General features: G+C 37.7%; 1 protein-coding gene across 1 annotated transcript in view; it reads left to right on the top strand.

Annotated features, from left to right (window-relative positions):
- The window catches only part of Gphn (gephyrin), an 837,950-nt gene that overhangs the window by 409,465 nt on the left and 420,420 nt on the right, over window positions 1-8,065 (top strand). The window lies entirely within an intron of this gene.

Below are 8,065 nucleotides of genomic sequence, written 5' to 3'. Positions count from 1 at the left end.
TTTTTTGGAACCGGGGATTGCACTCAGGCCCTTGCGCTTGCGAGGGAGGCACTTATTCCACTGAGCCATCTCCCCGGCCCCTTAACTTTGGATTAGTCTTTGCATCTTTTAGTAGCTGTGGCTATGGCTGTTAGATCCATTTTTATCTTGTCTTCTTGTTTTTAAGGTAGCTTTGGCACTGACAAAATTCCTATTTTCTAGTTGTGACATTCATGTCTCATATTGGTCACTTACACTACCTATACTTTTGATAAAATTTTTCATCTCCTGAGTTTGTGTTTGGGACATTTTACGTGCCCTAATTATTTTCTGTGATGACCATTCAAGTTTCATACAATTTTTTTTTTTTTTTAGCTCCAGTAGCTTTTCATTACTGTCTTCAGTTGTTTGGTTAGTTATTTTTGTCAACTACCTTATTGACTTTATTCTTATCTCTTGTATTATCTTTTCAGTAATTCAGCTGTGGTAGATGTTTTGGTCCCCCCCCCCCACTTTCTGTGCCCCATGGATCATTTTTGGGAAGTTGGGAGATTTCAAGATGTTGCCTTGCCTTTGCAAGTTTGTTTCTTGCTTGCTTGCTTGCTTTCTTGCTTTCTTTCTTTCTTTCTTTCTTTCTTTCTTTCTTTCTTTCTTTCTTTCTTTGTTTTTTTATGAGCTGAGGCTTACAGGTTCATTATAATGGAAAACATTGTGGCTAATACTATATGTAGACCTCTTCAACTGTCTTCTTTTCAGTGATGCCCTCTGGGCATGTCTTCCTTTTGAGTTGTCCTTCTGAGAAGTGAGGTTGCAGCATATTTGGTGTGGTACCCAGTTCACTGGGAATAGGCGCAATATTGTTAATGACATCAAGGTAATTCCAATATTGGCATTCCAAAAAAAAAAAAAAAAACAGTAAACCACTGGGTCACCTTGGCCTTTGTAATAAAATCAGCAAAAATAATAACATCAAAGACAAACTGAATATTGACAAATCCTAAGAACCAATAATGTACCATCCTTAACCATAGAATATACATCTAAAATTATAGAATGAGTACTAAGACTAAGCAGATATTGACCTGTGCTACATATCTAAATGAAATACTAAGTACAGAACAATATTCAATAATAATAACAGTTAATTAGCTATCTAAAGATTCATAAAAGGGCCAGGGGTATAGCTCATTGGCATAGCACCTGCCTGTCAAGTGCAGGGTCCTGAGTTCAATTCCTGGCACCAAAAAAATATTAAAACTAAAAAGAGAATCATAAAGCATAAAATAAAGACGGAGGGAATGAAAAACCTAAAAATGAAAAATTAATCAGTGATATTAAGAGAAAAGTGAGATGCAGGTCCTATTGATGAGTAAGAGGAAATTAATACTGTTAAAAAAAATAGTCACAGAAGGAAAAGAAGGCATGTCTTTACTCAGATTGGTAGATGGAGAGCACAGTTATCCCTCTGGTCTCTGATGGTTATACAATAGGGTAGGGGTTCAAGTAGACTGTTGGACTTAATGTCACCAATCACCAGGCCTAGTTTCTTTCCATAGAGAGTGTGGCCCGGCCCATGCCAGTCTGAACTTAAATGTAAGATATCTATGTTGAACCCACTCATCTTCATGGCAGCTCCCATGGTTGTCTTCCACCCAATCATTTAATTGGGTTACACTGGAGTCTATGAACCTGTTGGCCAGCTCTGTACTTTCGGTCTAGCTCTGCTGGCCCCCTGAGCTTACCTTCTTTCCCTGGCCACTGTCCTCATCCAAGATCAGGTCAATCCTGATGGGTTAGCCCATGCCTCTACTTTATGTTGCCAGTTTCAAGTTTCTGGATGGTCCCACCACAAGCATTTGGCAGTGTGCTGCATCACTGTAGATTTCTGAGACTCAGTGCTCCTGGTGTCAAAGCAGGTCTGAATATGGAAGTTGCTGCCAACTTCCTAGGCTGCACAGTTCCCACATACTCCTTTCCTTCTGGGATTCTAGTAATATTTTAGATTTATCTCACTTTTAAAAACTGTTTCTCTATTTTTTATGTTATTTCTATAATCTGTCTTCAAATTCACTGACTTTTCTTTCACCTGTCTCATCTCCATCTGCCTTTGAGTTTATCTAATGAAGTTTTTATTTCAAATAAAATATTTTTTATTCCAAAATTTCCTCTTGCCTATTTTTTAAGATTCCAATTCTCTAAAATCTTCTATCTTTACATGTATTTTTAAAATGTTGACATATATGTCATAGAGAATGCTTATATTATCTGCTTCAAATTCTTCTGACAATTCTAGTATATGGCTCACCTTGGACTTTACAGCTAGTGAAGTTTTTTCCCCATGAGAATTGATCAGATTTTCCTGATTTTTTTCTTTATTAAATCATTATAGATATTGTCTTTGACATTTTAGATATTATATTGTGAATAAAATATTTAACTGGTTAAAATCTTCTAGATTAATGTTAGTTTTTAGTGTTAGCATTCAATCCTATTGGGTTCAAATTGCAACTATTGTCTCCAAATATGGAGATAGTTGTTTAGCCTTTGCTTTACTGTTAGGGTTTAACCTACTACATATCCTTAAAGAGTTACCTTAAGATTTCAACAGTGGTATATATTATACAGATTTTACAGATCTTTACTATCTTCTTTGAGTCTATTCCATGTAATCCCACTCAACAGATGAGCTTAGGACTTGTGTTAGTTCATAGGGAGAATTAAGTGTCCCATCTCCAAGAGCTTTCCCATATTCTCTAGGTTTTTTGGTGCCTCATTCCCAGTTACTCTGTCCAAAAGAGATTTCTTGTATTAATCTCTTCTGCTGTTACATAATTCTATACAGTTGGAGCACTTTGGGGAAGAAGGGTCAAAATATTTTTTAAAAAATAAAATTATTCTCCATCTTCTTTAAACAAATACAGATCGCTTTTCTGTACTAATTAGTCAGAGTTAGGTCCTCTTTCTGGAGGCCCATCATTATATAAACATCATATAAATTATAGAAATGTTGTAAGATCCTGTATAGATTTATTCACTGAAACATATCAAAATCATACAGATAGTGCTAGTTTTAACCAAGTGCTAGTTACAGCTCCATAACTGAGAATAGCCCATAAGGAATTATTGAACTTTTAACTTCGCTCTCAATTCTAAAACATTCTTTTATTCTTTCCAAATCAATAGAAGAAACTATAGTCAATCATCTTCTATTTTGACCAACAGCACAAGAAGAAGTACTCCAGCTCTTTAACATCAGATCTTTAAATTCATAGATTACATTTATTAGCATTTATCAGGAGTGGGATCTGAGGCAAGTTACTTAGCTAGATTTAGCACTTCTGTTGCAGTAGCTATTTGCATTGCCTACAGCATAGCAGCATATAACCTCCCGGAATTTATAGTTTATTCTCACTTTAAAAACATGTTAAATACTTTTTCTAAGCTTCATTAAAAAATAATGGAGTAACTATGTCATTATACATTAAGGGATATATTTTACATTTTCAGTTCTGTTCACTACCTCTTTTTAAAAAAATTAAATTATTTATTAATTTATTTATATGGTACAGGGCCTAACTACACAGCTCAGACTCATAGTGATCCTCCTTTCTCAGCCTTCCCATCTGGAATTGCAGGTGTGCAAACCACCATGCCTGGTTTCAGTGGCCATCACAGCATGTGGTACCAGGGATTGAACCTGGGTCCTTGCATTTGCCAAGCAGGCACTTAGATCACTGAGCTATCTCCCCAGCCCACTAACTTGATTTATAATGTCCATTTAGTTTTTTAGAAACATCATATAATTTATAGAAATGTTGTAAGATCCTGTATAGATTTATTCACTGAAACATATCAAAATCATACAGATAGTGCTAGTTTTAACCAAAATTATCCATTATAATCCTAAATAACTTATCTTTCAGTTATACTTTAAATATTTAGCTCATTTTTAATTGCATAGAATTTTCTGTCATATTTCTATTTTATGAAATAAGATATGAGGTCTTTAGTTAGCTTTTGATGTGTGAAATGGAATAAGGCCTATTTTTGTCATTATTTGTCTTATTATTTACCATTATAACTAATGTGATCTTTATGAATTATCTGGTCAGAATTAAAATATAGAAATTGTGATAAACACATTCACTGTTTAGGGGAAAGAAGTAATTTTGCCATCTTGATGCCTAGGATAGTTTCATACTAATATTGGTTAAATTTTTTTCTAAAGAAGAAAAATAACTCACTAAACTTAGATTTTTTTATATATCAGTCAGATTACCTTTGTCATAGGTAAATAATATTAAAGCATTATGGGTCATTTAAAATGTTACATTGACAATATTGCTATCTCAAAGAGGTTTTTGTTGTTGTTGTTTGTTTTTATCCAAATACCAAATGTACTTATAAAAGTAAAAATAAAATATAAAAGGCTGTAGGCAGAGAACAAACGATGGGTAGGCAGCATCAGAAATCTGTTTCTCTACCTGGAAACAGGTGAACTTGTAGAATCTTTCTGATGTAAGTACTAAGTAACTTAAGGGTCTCTGTACACTTGCAGCTTCCAGGGGAAGTCTTGACTGGTGAACTATGGTTTAGTTTGGTCATTTTCTACCTGATACAATAGTAGAGAACCATCATCCAGGGCACTACCCCATGGAAGACTAATATCCTTAGGACACCTTGTAAAAGTCAGAGAGGACAGTAAGACCCATATCCTCCAAATATTGGAGCTATGGGTTCTTCTTATACCTTGCTGCTTTGAATTGTGGAAGTATGGACACAAACACAGCTGCCAGTTTTGCAATTTCTGTTGGTTATAGTGTCTTTAAGGAGATTCATAAGGAGAATATTTCATTTTTTCCTACATTTTTCTTTTTTCCATTTTGAGAAGCAGACATGTAACAATTAGTATATCCAAAAGCAACCACACGTGCCCGCCCTGACCCCAGGGGGCACTGAGACAGCAGTTAAGACTGGGCATGGTGGCATGTGCCTATAATCCCAGCTCTTGGGAGGCAGAAAACAGGAGAATCACTGAGTTGGATCTACATAGTGCGACCCTGTAGATCCTGTACTAAATACAAAAAAATAAAACCCAACCACGTATATGGAAAAATTTAGGAAGTCACTGTGTACTCTTAAAGTAAAAATGCAAGGTCAGGACCAGAGAGATAGTTCAACAGACTAAGCACCTGCTTTGGCAAGCACAAGGACTAGGTTTCAATTCCCAGTCCCGCATGCCATGCTGACCCTGACTCTAGGGGGTGCTGAGCAGGTGACTGAGTCTGACTGTGGTGGCACACCCCTGTAATCCCAGCACTCAGAGGCTGAAAACAGGAGAATCACCGTGAGTCCGATCTGCATAGTGAGACCCTGTATAAATACATTAATTTTTTGTTTTAAAAAAAGCAAGGTCAGAGTAAGCATACAATAATATTAAGTTTACATCTAGGACTGATCTCAGAAATAGATGTACCCTGTAATAACACTATAACTAGCATAATCCTAGGGAAGGTTAAGGATATTTCTAAAATCACTACATTATAAAGATTCAAATGTCTAGTTTTTAACACTCACAAGACAAGGATAAAAGTAAAGTCCTTTTAAATGAAATTGATAAACTAACAAAAGTATTTATGTGCATATATATATAAAAACTCTAAAGTTAGACAGTATAATAACTGAAAAAAATCAAAAGATATATGAAAGTAGAAAAAATATTAGTGAACTTGAAGACAGCACACTTGACATTGACACATCTCAGGAATAGAAACAAAGAAAATGAAGTGAGCCCAAGAGACCTACAGGACAACATTAAGAAAAACCAGTGCACACATTATGCCAGCTCTAGCTAGAGAGAGAAAAGGGACATAATTTGTTTGAAGAAAATAATAGTTCTAATTCCCAAATTTGATATAAGATACGCATCTAAAAAATTCAACACATTTCAAGTTGAAAGAAACCTACAACAGAACACAGTATACTAACTGAACTGTCAAAACATAAGAAGGAAAGAATACTGAAAGCAGCAAGCCATTATATGTGAGGTATCTTTAGTGAAATATTCTTTTCTTATTACAAACTTTGGATGCTAGAAAGCAGTTGATTTATATTGCTGAGAGGAAAACCATCAACCAAGAATTCACTACGTGGCAATCATGCCTCAAAAATGAGGGGTAAGTCCTACCCTAGGCCCCAGTGAATGTGTGGGAGAGCTTCCAGCTACCCTGAGCCAGTGGGAACTGCCAGTCTCAGCCCAGATGCAGCGTGAGTGAGACCCTCTTCAAACCCTTGGGACCTCCCCCCACCACTCCGTCGCACCCCACGCCCACCCGGTCTGCCCAGTGAGAATTTCTGCCATGTTCTGGGCACCCCCAGATCCAGTCATAGCCCAGGCCCCGTGAGTGTGTGGGAGAGCTTCCTGCTATCCTGTGGCCGGCAGGGCCTGCCAATTCCAGCCCAGGCACAGCTTGAGTGAGACTCTTTTCCACCCACTTAGGACCTCCACTTACCACTCCACAGCACCCCCCCACCCTACCCGCCCAGTGAGAATTTCTGCCACTTTCTGGGAATCTTCACATACAGTCCTAGCCCAGGCCTGGTGAGTGTGGGGGAGAGCTTCCTGTTACCCTGCGCAAGCAAGACTGCCAGTCCCAGCCCAGGCACAGCATGGGTGAGACCCTCTTCCACCCCCTTGGGACGCCTCTCACCACTCCGCAGCACCTCATCCCACCATGCCTGCCCAGTGAGAATTTCTGCCACCTTCTGGTGAACCCCAGATCCAGTCCTAGCCCAGGCCCTGTGAGACTGTGGGACAGCTTCCTCTCCCCCCTACTCCACCTTGTCCCCTCCAGATTCAGCTCAGGCCTGGCATACAGGCCTGAGGTGAAACCCTGCAGCTTCACTACCTGCAGAGAGAGTAGTGACAAAGCCACCCAGCTATCCAGGACCAGAACATCTTGCCAGAGGGGCACAACAAGGTCACTCCCAAGAGCAGCAGTAGGAAATAGCTGAGCACAGCAGCCAGACCCAACCCAGGGACAGCTGGACAAATCCAAACTTCGTATATATGCACCTGATTTTCAGTAGGTGCTAAGGTTATAAGTGCACAAAAGATCTATAACAAAGGTCAGAAGACAGTGCTACACAAAATGACAAGAGAGAGCAAAATGCAATCTCAGACCCCAAGCCAACCCATAACAAGTGCAGAGGACACTAAAACAGAACAAATTGGGAATCACACAGCTGAAATCAATGAATCAGCATCTTCTAAAATAAAGAAACAACTAAACAAAGTTATAGAGGAACTCAGATTGGAAAGGAAAAAAGAAATCTCTGAATTAATAACATCTGCAGTAAAGAATCAAATGCAATGTGTTAATTATTGAAACTGTCCTGCCAATTTGATTTGAAACTGTCTCATTGCTATTTGTTTATCAATAAAATTATGGAAAAAAATAATGGCATAACATATCAATAGCAAAATATATATGCTGCACTTAAAAAAAAAGAATCAAATGCAGAAACATATGGAAAAAACCCACTGCCCACTCAGAACAAGTGCAAAGGACACTAGCGCAGCTCAAATGTATGAATTAATATCGTCGATAGTAAATAAGCAACAACAGAAAGTAGCAGAGGAACTCAGCACGCAATTCTTTTCTGAAATTCAAAAAGAATTCTCTGAACTCATAGCTCTAAAGTAAAGAATAAACTACAGAAGCATAGGGAGGAAACCCAATCTGAAGAAAACACTGCAGTAAAAGAATTAACAACTTCTTCTAAAGTAGACATTGATTTAAAAAATAGAGAAGATTAGAAAAATGATGGATTCCTTGAATGAGGAATACAGGAAAGAAATAGATTGCATGAAACAGAGTCAAAGAGATATAGAGGCAATTAAAACCTCAATCACAAACTTGCAAAACCATTTGAGTGAAAGCAAAGACAGAGTTTCAGATCTCAAAGACGCTGGTGCAACTAGTGAAAAGTTAAGAAAGGATCTCTTAAACACAACTAGGATGCAGGAAAAAATAATCCATCACCTGCAAGATGATGCAAAGATAAACAATGTGAGACTAATAGG

The sequence above is a fragment of the Octodon degus genome, unplaced genomic scaffold, assembly GCF_000260255.1.
Source record: "Octodon degus isolate 3935 unplaced genomic scaffold, OctDeg1.0 scaffold00007, whole genome shotgun sequence".
In the NCBI taxonomy this organism is placed as follows: domain Eukaryota; kingdom Metazoa; phylum Chordata; class Mammalia; order Rodentia; family Octodontidae; genus Octodon; species Octodon degus.
The sequence above is the reverse complement of the archived record's forward strand: the minus strand, read 5'-3'. Positions and strand labels throughout refer to the sequence as shown.